General features: G+C 39.8%; 1 long non-coding RNA gene across 1 annotated transcript in view; it reads right to left on the reverse strand.

Annotated features, from left to right (window-relative positions):
- The window catches only part of LOC116672392 (uncharacterized), a 33,887-nt gene extending 14,760 nt beyond the window's left edge, over window positions 1-19,127 (reverse strand). The window contains exon 1 of the long non-coding RNA XR_004327543.1: window positions 18,962-19,127. This is a non-coding gene — a long non-coding RNA (uncharacterized LOC116672392). The remainder of the gene's footprint in view (window positions 1-18,961) is intronic.
- Between the last annotated feature and the right edge of the window lie 442 nt (window positions 19,128-19,569).

The raw sequence follows: 19,569 nt of genomic DNA on the forward strand, positions 1-19,569 counted from the left end.
CAGACCCTTGTAACCCTTTCTCTTACACATCCCAACATGCCTGTCATTTTGTAGAATATCCAAAAGCTAACCTAGTTTACAGGACAGTGGAGTTCAAATCCGAGGTACATTAATCAACAATGGGTGGTGGGAAACTCAAGGGACAAACTGGAAGCTGTGGTGACGTCTTTGTGATTAATTGCTGCCCTTTCACAATGAAACTGTAGGTTTGGCTGTGAAGCTTCTTTATGGACATTTAATTCTGCTTCTTTTATCTGGTTGCAGAAGTTGGAGCATGCCCCCCCCCCCATCCATTTCTTCCGCCGCCTTTGAACTCACTCAAACAGGGAAGGCTAAATATTTACACGTCAGCCCTTGCTTGTTTAATGTAAAGGCACACTCACACAGCGGAGTAAATGAATGAAAGAGCTTTAGACAAAACACCTCCAGTGGCTGATGAGTACCAGGCCACTTTACAGCGCCGGTCCCACAGGTTCAACCTCCTTTTCAGGGCATGGGAGGCAGCGACCCGGGGTCTGCACAAGGGGCTCAGCGGAGAAGCAGCCCTGCTGACACTGCTGTCTCTGTGAAAACAGACAATCTGTGCATTTAGAGTTGGCTCAGGCCCAAAGAGATTAAACGGAGGTGAGCTGGAATACCATGTGAGGGTATAACAGACAAAGAGCCATCTGATCAGCTGTGAGCGTACCATTCACGACCACAAAAGAAGGAGGTCTACAAAGGCATGTAGCGAGATTTTCTTTTTTCTTGATTGACTGTTCTCTAAATCCTCCCCGAACAACGTTTGTCCAATCACAGCTTGGCAACCGTAACTAGCTCTGCTAAACTTTGGATTTCCCTGCTTGTCGGAGCGATGTTGTCTTTTTTTATAGTCTTTGAAAACCAAAAACATGAGCGTGAAAGTGTAAGGAATTAAACACTTAAATATTTGTCTGCTCTGTAAGCATGTCCGACTAATTAGCACACTATATTTGGTATTAAGCTAACTAAGCATTTCTTACAAAGTTGAGGAGCATTTGTTACGTTGTCAGTAAAAGCATTATCTGCATTAATTCTACATAAATGAGAGATTGTATTGCGGCTGTCTGGCATTTCAGTAGAAAAGATGTTGAATTGAAGAATAGCTCAGGAGGCAGAAGCCTATGCAAAAAAGGGCCACGGTTTTATTAACCAAAATAAAGAGAGAAAAATAACTGCCTCTCAGCAAGCTGCTGTCAACAAGAACTCTCCCATAGTCAAAGTCTAAGTGGCTTTATATAGCCCTCCTGGCCCCACCCTCACTGAACTAAAACAATGGAAAACCAGACAGGGAAACTACTCAAACCTGTTCCCTGCAGGAAAATAGCAAACATTTAAATGCCAACAATCTCTCAAGGTGAGCAACTATTAATAAAGTTTTTTCCCCAAGGACGAATTGTATGCTTCCCCACTAACTAGCCAACCGTGTATGAAGATCACACAGACAGAGGACGAGACTACTGGGCCCTGTCCTCTTCAGATTGCCAACGACACAAATAAAAAAAGGTCATGTCACAATTAGAAAACATCACCAAGGTTTATACCCACTGCACAGACAAGCACATTAACCTGAGTAAGGAAAACCATATTTAATGTTATGTATTATATGTCGTTATATTATCACCTGCTGCTGAACGTGGATAAGACCAGAGAGAGGGTGATGGACTTCAGGAGGTAGGGCACGGCTCCGCAGCCTCTTTGCATCCTGGGAAGAGACGTGGACATGGTGGAGGAGTACAGATACCTGGGTGTCAACATCGACAGCAGGCTGAACTGGAAGATCAACAGCACTGCTGTTTACAAGAAGGGGATGAGCAGACTATTTCCTGAGGAAGCTGAGATCCTTCACCGTGTGCAGCAGAATGTTGGAGATGTTCTACCAGTCTGCTGGGGCAGCAGCATTGGAGCCAGCAACACAAACAGATTGAACAAACTGATCAGGAAGGCTGGCTTCGTGATTGGCTGCAAACAGGAGATATTTGAAGCTGTGGTGGAGAGGAGGTCACTGAACAAACTATCATATCTTATCTATCATGGATAACCCCGACCACCCTCTCCACCCCCCACTGGTCCAACAGAGGAGCAGCTTCTCTAAGAGGCTCCGACAGCTTCGATGGACCACTACAGGAAATCCTTCCTACCACAGGCAATAAAACTCTTTAACACGTCATCACTGGGTGCTAGATAAGACTCTGAGACACCACAATACTGCACTAAGTGCAACCTGCACAATTGGTTTATTTACATTTTACATATACATACATTGTGTGTATGTATATTGTATCCTAGTATTTCATTTATATTCTGTGCTGTGTGACTGATGTATGTTTGCTACTGTAACACCATAATTTCCCAGTTTTTGGGGATTAAAAAATATCCATCTATTGATTAAATTAGAAATAAACAAGCTAATTGATGTCTCCACTTTACAGGTGGCCTGTCTGAGCCTAATGAAAGGGATTGCTGAAAGAAATGTAGGACATCTGGACATGTGAAAAGGCAGTGACATTGAGTCTGAATAGGTGGTGGCTGATGGAAAAAAGTTATGAAAAAATATTTCATTTTTATATTTTTAGCATTCTGATGTGTTTCTCAATGACAATTTTCTGATTTACTTCTCCATGTCACTTTTTCTCAGTTTCAAATTTAATTTCTGTCACAGTTGAGGGTTTGATGGGAGGGTGTGGGGGCAATTATTGTAGCAAATTATTTGCAAATGTGTGTGGAGAGTTGTGAAACCAACTGTATCTCATTCCGTGTGTGTGTGTGTGTGTGTGTGTGTGTGTGTGTGTGTGTGTGTGTGTGTGTGTGTGTGTGTGTAAAATCAGATTTGTACATGTGTAAAGTAATCTCTAAATGCATACTGATATATGTGTACAGGAACTTGCAAATGTGAAAAAGAATCTGTGTGTGTAATTAGATTTGTATATGTGTAAAATAAATTCCAAGAATCTGCATACGGATTTGCAAGTGTGGAGATTTGTAAATGTGTAGACATATGTGTGAATGTGTACATAGATCTATGTGTGTGTAGAGAAATCTGTAAATGCATACACAAATCTGTAAATATCTAAACAAATATGTGATTGTGTTAAATAGATATTTTTGGCTGAAAAGTCAAAGTATTTTTCTCCAAGAGCTGGAAATACAGATAAGTCATCAGTAACTCATCAGACCTCTCAAGTGTCTTTTTCCACGTGACTCTTGCTACACATCAGCCTGTAGGCTGTATTGCTACTGAGGCACAGTGCAAGCACAGTGCTACAGACAAATCTCCACGCACATTTGTTAATCTCTGTCATGGCAGAAGAGAAACATTCTTGTGTAAAAAGACTTATCTGTATTTCCAGCTCCTATAGCGAAAACTATAGACACGTGTAAGTACACATTTACAGATTTATTTACACGTTTAAAAATCCATACATACACTTGAAAAACTAATGTTTTACATATGACAAACACAAGTTTTCCATGTAAATATAGGATTCTTGCCTTTTGCAGTGTTTGCTTTATATGTTTTTTATATATTGTTTTATGTTTATTGTTATGCACCCAAGTACCATGGTAAATTCATAATATATGAAAATCTACTTGGCCATCAAGGGCCTAAAAAGCCCCTAAAACAAGTAAGCTGGATGCACTAAAAAGTAAGCAGGAGACAGTGTTCACCCAACTCATGGAGATGAGATTAACGTTATCTTAATTAGTTAGCGGCTGTAGCTACAGCTGATAAATCTGGAATCGACGTTTGTCACCTAGAAATGAGAATCCTTTTGTCTGGCTCTGTGTAAAATCAATGACCTTCTGTTTAAAAAATTAATAAGAACTTTGAGTGTCAAATCTGCCAACATTATCATTGTAAACTGCCTGTGTAAGAACGGAGCACTAGGCATAGCAACAATTAATCCTGTGACCTGTATTTAGTGAACGCCAAATGGTGTCAGAGGTGTGAAAATCTGTTGGCTTTAAACCGCTTCCTTCTGTAGTAGTGTAACCAAAACTGCCCCTGTGCCATTTTTCTGCCAATATAAAGCATTGTTGAGCCAAAATTATGGGAAGAGAGTTTTGGCAATATTTTAGATGTGTGCGGCAGGAAAAAAAGGGAGGCAGGATTTAAAGAGTGAAGACAAAGTGAGCAGTGAGGAAAAAGAGCTGTGAGAGCAGGATTGACTCTACAGTCTTACTCCTAATCCTTAATCAGTTTACATTTAGAGAGCGAGCTAATTCTCATAAATGAAGCATCTGTTTTATTCCCCACTAAGTAGAAAAAGTGCATGGTCAGTCAGAGAGTAGCAAGAGTTCAACTGACAGAGAAAATAATTAGGGGAAGGAAGCTATTAATAAATGTCACCAGCTAAATCGGTCGCAAATAATTTGGACACAGTCTTTAATCAATATACGAACCAGTTATAAGACACAGAAGAGCTTTTCCTTCATATTAAAAACACCCATGTATAATGGCATGAATTAAAGCCCTAACTATAAATGCTTCATGTTCATGTCATGTTACAGAGTGAAACTAAGCAATTGCAGTCCAGGGGGAAGCAATCTAATCTGTGGTGAATCAGCAGCAACTGAAAAATTCCCTCCTGCTTCTCCCCGATTGTGAAAAGAAACAACAGCCATCAGCAGGAAGGGGGAAACAATGTCCAATGTCACCGCAGAAGAGAGGAGGAGGAAAAGACATGTTCAATTCTCAAAAATCGGAGGGTTAAAACAAAAGATTTGTACAGTTGTAAAAATTAACTGGGAGTTTCTAAACTGTCTTCTTGATCCAAGATGTAGAATTCATCTTGAATCAGAAACAAACAAAGACAATCTGCTGTGTGAATGAAAGGCTCAGGAGACATGGCGGAAGACAGACGCTTTGGGACGAGGCATTTTTATTCAGTCTGGTGCTGCAGTTGACTCATTTGGCAGAAGCTGGTGATTAGATTCTACAAGTGCATAAGAAAAAACTAATTCTGGCACAAAAACACTGAAACCAGAAAATGTTTAATGGGCTTTTACAGCGTTTGGATTGGGCACATGCTACTTGTATCCAACTCAGAAGGTCTTGACCTGAAGCTGTTACTGTCTGAGGCATTCCTGAAACTTAATTCCCTTGGGAGGTGTCGGTCAGTAGATTAAATAGATTGTATCTGCATATTGTGGAGAGGACTGCAAGGTTTACAAAAGTCGCATAACTGCAAAAATGCCTAAATCTTTGTTTTAGCTCCTCAGATATGTGTTTACTGGCTTTAAGATGTTTATGGAATCATTGGGTGTTTCTGGTCTTTCAACATTATGCATCCTTATCCAGGCGACCCAGCTGAGGATGATCAGGCTTTCTCTGCTGCTTCAGTGGAATATGTGGATGGCTCTTTGCTTCTTCACCTCATCCATTGATGCCTAACAGACTGAAGGCTCTGAACAGGAATCAGGCTACAAAGCCCCTGCTACAACCTCCATTGGGGGAGACCTTGCTCTCCATCCGGGTTGTCAACACTCTCTGACCAGTCCGTCGTGCTTCCTTTCAAAGGCCTCTCCTAGGCAGTCTTCCTAAGGGACTGTTGGCTCCAACAGAACCACTTGTTTGGTGGACTCAGACAAGAAAGCAAGATCTGGTCTTAAGGTGGTGGTCACAATGGGGTTGGGGAACTTGAGTTGCTGCTGCAGGTCCACCAACAGCTGCCAATCCCTCGCAGTAGACAGGATGCCTGCAGATGTTTTGGCAGCTGGTCTTGGCTGTTCTCCAGCTCTAATAAAGGTGATGGCTTGCTTGGAGGGACGGAACTGATTGGCCCACTCAATTCAGGCAGCAATGGCTTCAGCGATGGCCTTCAGCACCTGGTCATGTCTCCACCTGTACCTTTTCTCTCCCAGTGCATTTGAGCAGCAACTCAGAATGTGCTCTAGGGTTCCACGCTTGGAGCACAGTGGACATGCTGGTGACTCCACTTTGCCCCATATGTGAAGGTTTGATGGGCTGGGAAGCCATCAAATACCACTTGGATGAGAAACTTGATCCGCTGTAGCTCTGCCTTCCACAGCTCTGCCCAAATTAACATTTTCTAACACCTGTTTTGTCCAAACAACAGTCCAAAATCCAAGGATTATGAATTCACAATGATTTAAAAAGATAGACCTTCCAATTTGAGAAGCTTGAACAGAAAACGCAAGTGGCTTTGCCGTTTTAAGACCGTCCAGCGTCCATTTCGTTTAAATGCAAATACAAGTGCATTTCAAATGCACCTGCGCCCATGGTTGTGCTGGTCTTACAGAGAGGTGTGATCAGGTGAATTCTTGGCATATTGCTATCTTAAAACAGCGGGAAGTTTTCGCAACATTGACCCAAAACCTGCTCTAAAGTCAATAGCGCAGCATTTCACATTAGCAAAATGTGCCTAGGCTTCTGCACCGCGCGTACACAGACACACACACACACACACACACACACACACACACACACACACACACACACACACACACACACACACACACACACACACACACACACACACACACACACACACACACACACACACACACACACACACACACACACACACACACACACACACACACACACACACACACTTTTTTCTACTGTTAAAATAGCAAAAGTGGATTGGGATGGGCCCTAAACCAACACCATGGGCTTCAAGCTCATTGTTAAAATAGGGTTCTCATGGGTTATAGCAGCATAAATAGAACATCTGCAAAAACACAAGTGACAAATGTCTGAGAAATATCTACTACATTAAGACCCTGAAGAATGACAGCACTATTGTCATTGTCATTCTGCCAGCGTGTTGTCCTCCTGCAGAGTGGGGACAAATAAGGAAAAGAGAGAATCTACCTGACAATAGCAGAGCAATGAGCCGTTGTTTTTTAGGGTAACTTGTGAAGATGGACGAGTTACAGAGGTCCCCTGTAGGTCAGGTGGCTGTGCTCAGGAACCTGTTCACCTGTTCACTGATTAAGATGAAGGATGCTGAGCGCATAAGGCGCAAACGAGCCGTGGGCCCCAGGGGGCCCCATCTGTTGTGGGCAAATAAACGGTGCTTCAGTGAATGGGAAAGCAGCCCTAGTCTTCTCCTGCGAGGCCCAGCAGACAGCTCCATTAATCAAGAGCAGGATGAGCCTGCTGGGCTTGCAGTGACAAGTCAGCAGTGGCACAAACTCTCTTCCTCCTCTTCCTCCTCCTCACACTGTATCTCCATTAGAGGCTGGAGGTGTCGGCTGGCTGCAGCTTCTGTTCCTCTGTTGTCGATCTCAATGTTTTCACAACTGTCCTCTGAGAAAGGAGGAGCAGGGGAATTTATGGGCTGCCATTAATCCCACCTATAAATAAGAATGTGTTTTAGGGGCACCTTTAGTACTGAGTGACTGAAGGACTTCAGCTTGACTTGGCTTTCTAAAACAGCTAACCCAAAATTAAGAAATTTACATTGATTTTGACCTGAATTAAGAATCATTCAGACTAATGCGTTTATAAATAAATTGTTATATTTTACTGAAATTCTCTCACCACAATCATTAGAAATCTTCCCAAGCTAGAGGTACAGATCCTCACAGAGGACTGCAAAATAAATCTGAGGTGTCACCAGATCATTAAAAGAGAAAGCATTTACAAACAAAACAACTTTTTGCTACTGTGAAAACTTTGCAGTTGTACAATCCTGTTTTATAGTACTCTAAACCTCTGTTGCGTCTAAGGCATTGATGCATTATTAAAAATGGACTATGACGTTCGTATTTCATCTTCTCACCAGCACCTTTTTGTAATGGAGTGGTCTATTTTCAGACTCAACGCGGCCTTAGCTCCAATTGGCAAACATGTCTCATGCATCTAGCAGTAAGATTAGACGTGTCCCCTCAGAAATAGACTGGGGGGAGGGAACAGAAGAACAGAGTGAGAGGGTGCAGGCTGAGATGTGGAAAGGAAGATGGAGAAGAACTTTAATAGTATGATTCAGCAGAGGTATCAATTCCCACAGATGGCAAGCTGACTCCTATTGACTTACATAGGAGGCGAGTAAAGAGGCAATCAAAACCACCCCGGGGACAGACAGTCAGCACATCAAAAGGGAGGGGGTTCAGTGCGTTCAAGGCTCCCCATCTGATTCAAGTAGGAAAGAACGAAGGCTGAGCTCTGTGAAGTGGGAAGTGAATGTTCTTTAAAATGCCCCAAATCAAATCATTTAATTTGAAGGCAAGGCACAAAACCTTTAAATGTCACTGTAAACACAAACATATATACCTTAAGTTATCTTTCCTGTCATGAGATGACGGATTCCTTTAACTGGTGTATTGTCGGTTATGTTGCAGACTCCCTCAACTCTATCACGCCTGCTTCAATTCATCCAGACAGACAACTCCTGAGTGACAACCCAAGGTTGTCTGAACAGGGACCAAGCTGTATTTGGTGAAGACTAGGTGTCAGAGGATGTTGTGGGACACCTAAACACACTGTAGGACAGTCGCAGACATGTCTCGTGGTGGTATCTTCTAGAAGGTGAGAAAGTTGTTTCCACCTAAAGAAGGAACAACCTGCAAGCAAAAGATCTCACCTTTGCACTTAAACAATTCCTCATTTGGCAAATACGACCATGGCAGGCCAGTCTTGCTCCAAGGAGTGAAGCTACATTAACCTTTCGCAGGGACTTAAATCAGTCTGATGAATTCTGCCAGACAAACAGCAGCCTGACCTCCAACCCCTGATGAGTGATGGAGAGTGTTGGCACTGACAAGACACTATAAATATTTCATCAACGGTGCTTTAATGATCATTAAACTGCACTGTGACCTTCACTGGTAATATGTGATCCTGTGTTGTACTGTCTGGTTCTCTTTGTAATAAATAAGGATGAACTTTCCTGTAATTAAAAAGGAAAAACATCGCAAATATAGCTCAATAAATAAAAGTGAAATGGCAATGTGACAGATTTTCCAAAGTGTTTGTGGTTACACTGATGTCAAAGTTTGCAGCAACACAATTTAATTTCTTATGAGAGGAAGAAAATAAAATGTGTTCAATAAACAAACATTTTTGCAAATGTGCTTTAAGTTGTGTAGGACATTCTCTTAGGCCTCTCTCTTGAGGCCTAAAGAGGTAAAAATACAATATTTCACATTTCTCACTGTAGTTGTTTTTTTCTCCTGGTTATCATCGCATGGCCTCTCAGCCCTTAGATTCATCCCAAGTTGGGAACCACTGGGATCTATTGAATGCCAAAAAGCCACCAACGTTGGTTTACGTAGTAATTCTGGTAACATGTCAATATTACTCATTTTATGTGCATAGAGTCGGCATGCGTCAGCATCATTGCAACGGCATGTGGGCTTTACCTTTCACTCCTGCGGGGAAACAAAAGGTGTATCTGTCTTGCGCTTATTCTCTGCCCTTTCAGCTCAACACTGATTATTAAATGTGTGGGCATGTTTCCTTTCAAACTCAAAGTCCTTCCACTAGCACAGTTGCAAGACACATAAACACTGTCAAACAAATCGTTTGTGTCTGTTCTTCCCCCTCCACTGCCAAGGTAAACTGACAGCAAAATCAAACACATTGTTTGCTGACTGACTCATCTCACCCGGAGAACCTGGGAAGTAGAGCAGGGTTTGCCTCCTCTTTGATGTTGCATTCCACGCTAACATTTAGGTGTAAATGTTTGGTGTGAGCAACCAGATATCTACCTGTCGGGCTGCACCGGCAGTCTGTCTGACAGCTGCTGAAGATCACATTTCCTCTATCTTATGATTGATAGTTCACTCTGACCTCTTGTGTTTTTATGTCATTTGGTGGCGTAAACTGTGCCAAGCTACTTGTAGTAAGTAGAGAAAGTGAAAAGACAGATGTCATGCAATGAATTCCATTAAATCCATTCAGTGATTTATACGGACAAAACACACGGCATGTACAATTTTCCATTTAATATATTATGGTACGGGGCACCCAGATAGCTCAGTCGGTAGAGCGGGTGCCCATATATAGAGGTTTACTCCTCGACGCAGCAGGCCTGGGTTCGAGTCCGGCCTGCGGCCCTTTGCTGCATGTCACTCCCCCTCTCTCTCCCCTTTCATATCTTCATCTGTCCTGTCGATTAAAAGGCCTAAAAATGCCCAAAAGAATAATCTTTAATATATTATGGTACAGCCATAGAAAGCGGTGTTATTGTTTTTTGTATTGCACTTAATATAAGTGGGGTTCAAAAGGTAAAGGCGAGGTAACTCTAGGATACAGGATATGTCTTTGTAGACCCACATAATGTAGACTAATTATTGTGAGCTAACTAATTCTACCACAGTGAAAAAAGGTATTTTTATTTGACAATAATACTAATAAAAGTACACGCTAGACTGCATTCTCTTAGTAAAAACAGATGCGGAATGGTTTATTTTAACCACAGAAAACAATAAAACCTGACAAAGTTTAAGTAGAGATGTTGGTGCTTGTTTTAGTTCTGGAGTTCTAAGATGTCTGAGCGGTGGAAGGCAGCATTTGCTGATTAAACACATTTTTTCTTTTACGTGACATGCTTAAAGTAACAATTCACCGAAAAATTAAAACTACATAGTTATGTTTATAAATTTAGATTGTTTCGGTGCGAGTTGCCCAGTATTTGAGTAATCGGCCATGGTGATGTCTGCCTACCCTTGAATATAAGGGAACTAGACGGCACTTGGGTCGTGGTGCAGAAAATGCCTCAAAAATATATTTTAAAAACTCAACAGCAATGTCTCTTTCCAGAAAGATAATCCACATACATTGAGCAGTTTCATGAAGAAACTATATCCTTTCCACTGAACTACACACAGCAACTGTATACAGAGGTCCCTTGTGGTCAAGCATTGCTAGCCTGTGGAGATTTGTTTATTCCGAATACTGCTAGCTCTAAGCTAGCTAACGTTAAATCTGGGCTGAAGATGCCATTAATGTTGTCATACAATTGGTGTAGTTCAGTACAAAAGACAAATTTTTTTTTTCAAGAGTACCATTTAGTTATAGTCAAGAGAAGGCAAACATCTCCAACACTAGGTACTGGAGACATAGCACTAAGAGGAAAAATATGTTTAATTTTTATTTTTTGGGTGAACTGTTCATTTAAGTTTAAAGTTTTTTTCTGTCTAAAATGAGAGGCAACTCTTTTTTACCAACAAGACAAACTAAATTCTAATATTGGCATGCTAACTTGCCCACAATTAACATGCTAATGTTTAGCAGGAATGTTTAGGATGTTTAACATCTTGTGTTAGCATGCTAATATAGCACTAGTACAGCTCAGGCTAAAAAAAAATCTTTTTTTACTTTTGTTAGTTTTTCAGGTCATAAACTGCAATATTGGACACATTTTACTTGTAATGATAATCCCCAAAGTTAATACAGGTAATCCTGTATATGGGGACATGACACCAAAATACATTTTAATCCATCCAATAGTTGTGGAAACATTTAACTGAACAACACTGAAATCTGCTGGTACCAGAGGAAAGGTCAGTGCGCTCTAGGGCACCATAAATGTCTGTAAATGGCAATCCATCCAGTAGTTAGAGTAGAGTAGTAGAGATATTTCAGTCTGCACTAAAGTGGTGGACTGACTCACTGCATAGTGTAGCTAAAGGGGAACAAATAGTGAAAGCAGTCCCTCAACTAATTGCTTTAAAGATGCAGAATGAATATTTATAACAGAAAAAAATTATCTGACAATACCAGGTTACGATAATTTTCTAGTCATATATTCAGTTTTAAAACTCCAGGAACATTGAGTTCTGTCAGATGCATAAAGAAGGTCACAGGACATCAGTTTCATTCACTTGTATAGAGCGACTCAAGGCTGGACATAAGTATGACAAATTGATACACTGAGTCTGTACTTCCTTTTTTTGGAGTGAGATGTTAATGTGCACGGACACTTTAGTCCCAAAATGCAAATGCTTGGCATTCATGGAATTTTCAATATGCAAGTCACCTGCAGCCAGAGTCATCAATCAAAACTATGAAGCCAAGCCACATCCACTAATACATTCACACAGGAGTTAAAGTGGTTTGTCATTAGCCGTTTGTAAGGCTACAGCTACTGGTTATTGTTATTTATTATTTATATTCTTCATACAATTATGATTTTGTTTTACTGTTGAGTACCAAGATGAATATCATTAAGCACAAATCTAATAGGAACCTACAATTTCACACATGCCACAGATTCCTTGCTTTATATATATATATATATATATATATATATATATATATATATATATATATATATATATATATATAGATCTTTAATGCAATATCTACATTATCCATTATCAACAACCATTCTTCCAATGGCACCTGATTTTCACTAATCTGACGTCATTTTAAAAAACTAACTGAGAAAACGTTGGAGAACCCTTTTGCATTTATGTAAGCACATAATGTAATCTGAACACTGCTGCCCTGGTTAAAAAAAAACAATGCAACAGATCTCAGCTGGTATTCTGTCTATAATATAGTTCAAGAAAATTTCTAAGTGACCACAAACTTTTGACCGGTACAGTATTTGCCAATCTGTCGCGAGATGAATTAAAAATAGATAATTATGTCATTGGTTTTACTTACAACTACAATATATAATTGTATATATAAAATTGTATCTACTGTATACTGCAGCATTCCTCTCCACCAGGACTTGGCTTTAAAAACCTGCCCTCCTCTTGGCCTCCTGTGTGAAGGTCTACACACAGCATGCTGACGGGAAACCCTGCGAGCTCTAATCCAGCTGGAGCATCCTGCTTTGATGAGGATCGTCGGTACAGTATTGCACATGACAACGCACTCTGCTATGCACTGACGCCCACTGCATTCAAATAGAACAAAGAAAATGACCAGCAACAGGAGCTTTATTCCATCAGTACTGCATTTGAAAGTTGATATGCGAAAGAAAGGCTTGTCAGAATGACTTTCTTTGAGACTATGATGGTTGAAATTGAACGCTATACCTTTTAGAGGGAAGCTAATAGGCAATGGTGTTACTGGATCTGGAAGAAAACATCAAGCTAAAATAGAAAAGCTATAAATGAGGTTTTTTTTAACTGGATATTGAATGTATACATTTTTTATATTTAAAAAGCATATGAGGTTAGCCAATGACATCATTCACCAGAGGGACCAATACTGTTACATAACAGCCAGACATGGCTGTGAGCTCCCCACACTACTGCTCCAAAAGGTCTCTTTCTAAGACAGTACTAAGGCATACTTACTTATATAAATTTGAGAAAAACATTAGGCAGACATTAATCTCAAGTACGTACTGTACATTATTTGCAAACAGTGAAGTTGTGAAAAAGATGATGACTAATATATACAAGGTAAAAATTAGGGGCGTGCAAAAACAAAATCAATTTCACATTTGTATCAAGATTCAAGCTCTACAGATTCAAAATCAATCCTTTGAATCCTTTTTGAATCCAAAAATCTATTTTGTTTCAGCTTGTAATGACGTGTATACTAGTAACTACATTTACATACTGTGAATCATTTTTAAAATCGAGAATCGTTTTTTAATTTTCTGAATTGTGCACCCCTAGTAAATGTAATGATTTGTAGGCTTAACTTTTAACAAAATTAGGACTATCTGGAATGAATCCTTATTAAAGTCAAACCAAAATTATTAATTTTGTGTGTGCAAAGAATCTGTATATAGCTTACTGTATATCCTTATATAGCTGGTCTTTTATTGTCCCCACAACTGGACACATTTAAGCAAGAAAGCTAATGCTAGCTAAACCTCCTCCTTCCTATAATCTGGAACAAAAATGCGTGTGTGAGAACTGTCAATGACTCAGCAGGTTTTGAAAATAACAAATGCAAAGTAAAGTTTAGCGGAGAATAGGGATGTCAATACCAGACATTTAGAGTCGATACGAGCCGAACCCGTCTACGGAGAGCCTGTTCACTCCCTATTTAGCCCCATCGTATCGAATTTGGTTGCAGTTCCACAAGAGTTCCACTGAGGGTGATCGCAGACAAGTGCAAAATGAATGGAACTCTATGACGCTACATGGCTAAATTTGTCTCTTTTACCCGATTGCCATTGTGAAATCTCAGATTTGAGTGTAGGTACGAGAGTTTGGGACAAGACGAGAGGGAGATACCCCTGAGCTGGCCAGCCTTCTGTGAGAATTCTTTATCAATCTTTTTCCCTCCCATTGGTTTTTTTTAATTTTTTGTATTGGATTTAATTTTATTGTTAAGCACTTTGTGATTTTAATTAGGGCTGAACAATTAATCGCATTTGCAATAATAGAGGTAAGTTAAAACACAATTCCTAATCGCAAAGGCGGAAACATCTAGGAAAAAACACACACAAACACACACAAAAAATTTGGTCACGTGACTCTCAAATCAGTCTGCACTCCACAGAGAAAGCATCAACTTGGTACGCTAACACGACGCCGTACCTTGAGCAGATTTTGTAATTCAAACAACTCTAAGTTGTCTAAATTTTAATTAGTGCTGTCAGTTAAACATGTTATTAATGGTGTTAACGCAAACCCATTTTAACAGCGTCAATTTTTTTATTGTAAGATTAACGTTCTTTTTGGCCTAGCAAACTTTGAAGTTTTTTTTCCCATGCTGTTGCAACAACTAGTGACGTTAGAAAAACTACACCACACCGGATCTAGCTAGACCAGAAAACAAAACAATAGGCAGACCGCACACACTTGTTTGGGCTTGCGAGCTAGCCAAAGAGTAGTAACGTTAGGTTCTGAATGGATGGCAAGCGTGAGACGCCGAAATGGATGCCAATAAGGTTCTGGATGGAAAGTTGACTTCTTTAAATTTGCCAAATGGTTCCATTGACAAGACCAAAGGGATCTGTGTGTTTTGTTGTTGTGAACTGAGCTACCATTGCAGCACATCCAGTCTGAAATACCACTTGATGGCCAAGCACACAGCTGATGCTAATTCTCCGCCCCCTCGTCAGGACAATTTTTTCCCTTTTATTGATGGATAGTGTTACATTGTGTGAGAGATTATTCGCGGCATTTGAGTGAATGACTGCTCCAAGTGAGAAAGTTAAGTGTGGAAATGAACACTACAGTAGGCTATATGCCAATGTTTTCAATAAAACAAAACATTTGTACAAAGCAAGCCGATCCACTTTTCCATGTTAATGAGAGCATTAAAATGAGAAAAAATAAAATAATGGGACAAAAAGAAATCAAGGGACATTTAGAATAGATAAAAATGTGCGATTAATTACAAGTTAACCATGACATTAATGTGATTAAATATTTTAATCGTTTGACAGCACTTACTTTAATAAAATGAAGGGTTTTATTTAGGCTTGAGTCCATACATGCAGTTAATGGATTCAGGCATGGAGTACTGAAGACTCGGTTAGCAATGATTAGCTCCAGTTAGCTAGCTCCGTTACAAAGATATGGAGTGGAGGAGCCTACTGCGGAGAGGGGTAACTACCAGACTCTGATAAATGATGTTCTAGGAGCTTTTTACAGCAGGGTGGCCGTGGTGTTTCAACGGTTTTATTAGTAAAGTTAGTCCCACGACAAGACCACCAGCAGATGCTAATACTAACGTAACGATAGCCTCTCTGAGCAAGTGCAACGTTGACGCTGTCATCCACGCAACTAAAGTAAAGTCTAGTAACGTCAAAATACAGTGTTAAAAAGTGCAATCCCCATGTTTACATGTTTAATACATTAAATAATAATGTAAATTTTAAGTGTGGTAAAGCCACATATTTGTTTTTATATTTCTGCAATCTGCACTTTAGTTTGTGTGATTTGTTTCTGACTTTCATATGAACGTTTCCACCGGGCTTGGTCAGTGCTCCTCATGCTACTGTGATTGAAGTAGTTAAATAAAAGATGCCATTCATATGAATTCATGCATCACATAATGTCATCATCACATACAGACCTGGCCTCCGAAAGAACAGTTTGTTTAATCTATGTAATCTTGTGTTGTTCATACTATATAATGATTTATTGCTTGACTTTGTTGAATAATACAGAAGACAAAGAGCTTAAAAAATAAAAGCATATTAAATAGCAATATTGGTGGAAAAAATAAAAAAAACAAGAAAATCGCAATTAGATTATTTTCCAAAATCGTTCAGCCCTACTACACAGGACTAGTTCAGTAGGTGTGGCACCACTGAACTCACTGTTGCCATGGAAAACACCCACCCAGATGTTTGAGGCTACATGCTAATTCCACACATAAGTCTAAAAAAGGTTTAAAAAGAATATACATAAAAGTTGCAGTATCATCATTAAGTGTTTTTTTTTTTTAACAAAAAACTCACACTTTAGTTCCATGTTAAGTATATGGTGGTGTTGCATTTAAGAGGACCTGTGTCACATTCCTAAGCAACATACTCCTAGATACTCTCACGTGGTAAAATGAAAACACTGTGCAGGCAAGACGCTGGCAGCCAAACAGAGGTTGTCACCACCAATAAAAACACACTGACAGCTCAGAAACAGAGCATGCAAATGAGGCAGCGCATTCCCAAAGAGGAAAGCAATGACATGAGATAATAATGATGCTGTAAAAAGTGCCACAGACAGACAGAAAAGTCTAGCTGGCTACAGTTCTGTCTTCAAGAGTAAAAACCGCTTTAATCAAGTCCAGCTTTAAAAAACACAGATTACATAAGAGCAGACCTCCATGTATTCCTGGGCCTCTAAAGTACCTGAAAAGTATGTGTGCAGTCGTTGTGGCGAGGCAGTGAAGTTTGGCTCGGTGTAAGTTTGACAGGAAAACACACAGATCTCTCAGATACACTCTTATGTACACAACTTTACTGCAAAATGTCAGACAAGCTGAGCGCTGATGTAATCATAGCAATGCAGAAAGAAAACTTCCCTAACCTACTCGAGAATTAGCAATGGATCTCTGGACTATGACTCAACTGTGTCATCAATATCTCTCTAGAAGAGTCACTTTTAATGAACTACACCATTTAAAGCATTTGGTAATAGGTAATCATCCTTGACTTTTATCAAGAGAAAATGCCAAATATTTTGTGTTTCCAATTTCTCATTTGAGAATTTGCTTCTTTTCTCAGTTTAACATCCCTGTAACTTGAATATCTTGTGTTTTGGATTGTCAGACAAAACAAGACATTTGTGAAAGTGCTGGTCCTTTAGATGTACTTTCTGACATTTTTTCAGACTGAATGATTAGTCAAATTCATACACCAGATTAATTGAAAAAGAACAATCATTTGTTTCAGCCCCAGTTTTTCCCTCTGATGTGTTACCATTTGCGTAAAATTTGATACTTTCACAGTTCATATTTGCATATTTCTCGCCCTAAAATGTTTTCACAAATTGTTTCCTGCTTTAAAACAGACCAAGCTGCCCCAGCTTATATGTGTCACTTAGCGTTTTCCATTGCTCTGATTGGTTGTAGGTCTACAGTATTCAATTGCGTGCAGAGGCATTTAGGTCTGCACCGCTGATAACGCTCTTTGGAAATCCATTTGCGAATAAGTCTGGATAGTTGTGACCTGTAGTGAAGTATAAGTAAAAATAAAATTCCTTCTGAAATGTAGTGGAGTAGAAGAAGAACAAGTACAAGTAGGCCTACCTAAAATTTGTACTTGAGTAAATGTTTTTATTTACATTCACTGCATTAGAGGAATAAACTGGGGCTAGTTCTATACATACCTCTACATCAGGTACAGTAGAACAGTTCTTCTACCTGATGCTGAAAGATTTAATCAATTCATGTAATTAAGTATGAAATAATAACAGGAGCCATCAAAAAGTTCATCGATGCAAGCAACTGAAATACTATGGGTCATTTTGCAAAAAAAGAAAAGCTCTCCAGATACTCTTGATGACCAAGGAAGCATCATTTCTGTAGTGTAGGTGTTTTGCAGGTGAAAGCACATTTAAGGTTAGGGTAAAACCTGGGGTAAACGCCAATGGGTAAGAGTGAAATACAGCCCCAGTAATGTGGTTGGAAACAGTGGTTATTTGTAACCAAGACTTGTACAACACTTTTACTTTTAATCCAAATCAAACCCAGTTTTAATGTAAAACGCCCCTCTGTAGACGTCTTTTGACGATCCTAGATTCTTTTTCCCCCCGAAATTACATCATCTCCACACAGGGATTCAGTGTTATCCTGGACAAAAACTTCAGGGAGGGTAGATGCCTGTTGTCATGGAGGCTTGAACCCGGGTCAGCCACTTACAGCAAACTTCCCCTGCTCACAATACACCGTCCTCCCCACCCAGAAAGTCCACACAATGGATCCCCACTAACCCCATCTTTGGTGGTTCTCCCATGTCTGTGTGACTGTAGCCTACCTCATGTCTCCACCATCTTTGCTTAACTGCTTTTGATGTGCATTCACAGGCCAGGAAAAGAATAATATATAGTTAAGAAATATTCCTTTGTTGCACACAAGCTCCACATAAAAATGCTTAGAAATGCAGGACAAGGGAGCCGTGAGCACTACCTGATGCTATCACAGACGCTTTTAATCATCTTTTGTTATGATCACTGTACCATCACACTGACAATGCTTGAAGCAGCTCTACACTTTGTGCTCCGTGGAGAATAAAGGCTTGGAAAACAAACAGTAACATAAAACATTAAGCAAGCATCAACAACAGACTCACAGAACATGCATGCAGACATCTCCAGTATTATTAACAACAGTTGGACAGACAATAGAGAAGCCAGACGAAAATAACACTTGTCCTCAGATAGTTCCAGACAGCTTTCACAATCCCATCACACTAAAGCTCCGAAAAGTCGTTTCGATGCCCACAGCGAACATTGCTCTTTAAATCAAGTTTACTTCAGACACAGAAAGATAAAGAGATTGTAGTGCATGATATCATCACGTCTATTAATCAGTGTATAATTAAACAATTAGTTAAAACTGATGAATGCAATCGATAGAAGACACATAAAGAGCTCTTACCGCTTCAACCTCAGTTCATGTCGCTGCTTTGTCGCTTTAATATTCCTTTTTTCTCATGATGAATCGCGCGTCTCGCAGACAAAAATCTCGACCTCACTTCCATGTGCTCGCGACCAGGGCCACGCGCTCAGGGGGAGCGCTCGGGATACGGCGCGTGACGTCACGGCGAGACTGGAAAACCGGTCGAAAAATCGGCCCAATGTAAACAATAAATAATGCTGTTATGATTACGAAATAATGCAGAGACTTAACTATTTGTGGTACACTGCCACTGGGATGTTAATTAGAGTTGTTTTTATTTGCTATTATTGATACATTTACTTTGATATTCACATAAAGACATAGTCTACATTTGATAGTTTATTGTCCAAAAGCACACACATGGACTGATTAAAATCTTATCTCAATAATTTAATTAATGGATTATTGGATCACAATCTCAATCATCTTCATTGCCCAAGTATGTTTAACCATACAAGGAACTTGGAAGTAGCTTTGAATGTACTTACACGCAGCTCCAAGAAAAATGTTCAGGAAGACTATCATGTAGGAAATTAAGTTTGTGTGCATCACTTGATGTTTTTTAAAGGTTTCTGGTTCATATTAAA

This window comes from Etheostoma spectabile, chromosome 22 (assembly GCF_008692095.1).
Source record: "Etheostoma spectabile isolate EspeVRDwgs_2016 chromosome 22, UIUC_Espe_1.0, whole genome shotgun sequence".
Lineage (NCBI taxonomy): Eukaryota > Metazoa > Chordata > Actinopteri > Perciformes > Percidae > Etheostoma > Etheostoma spectabile.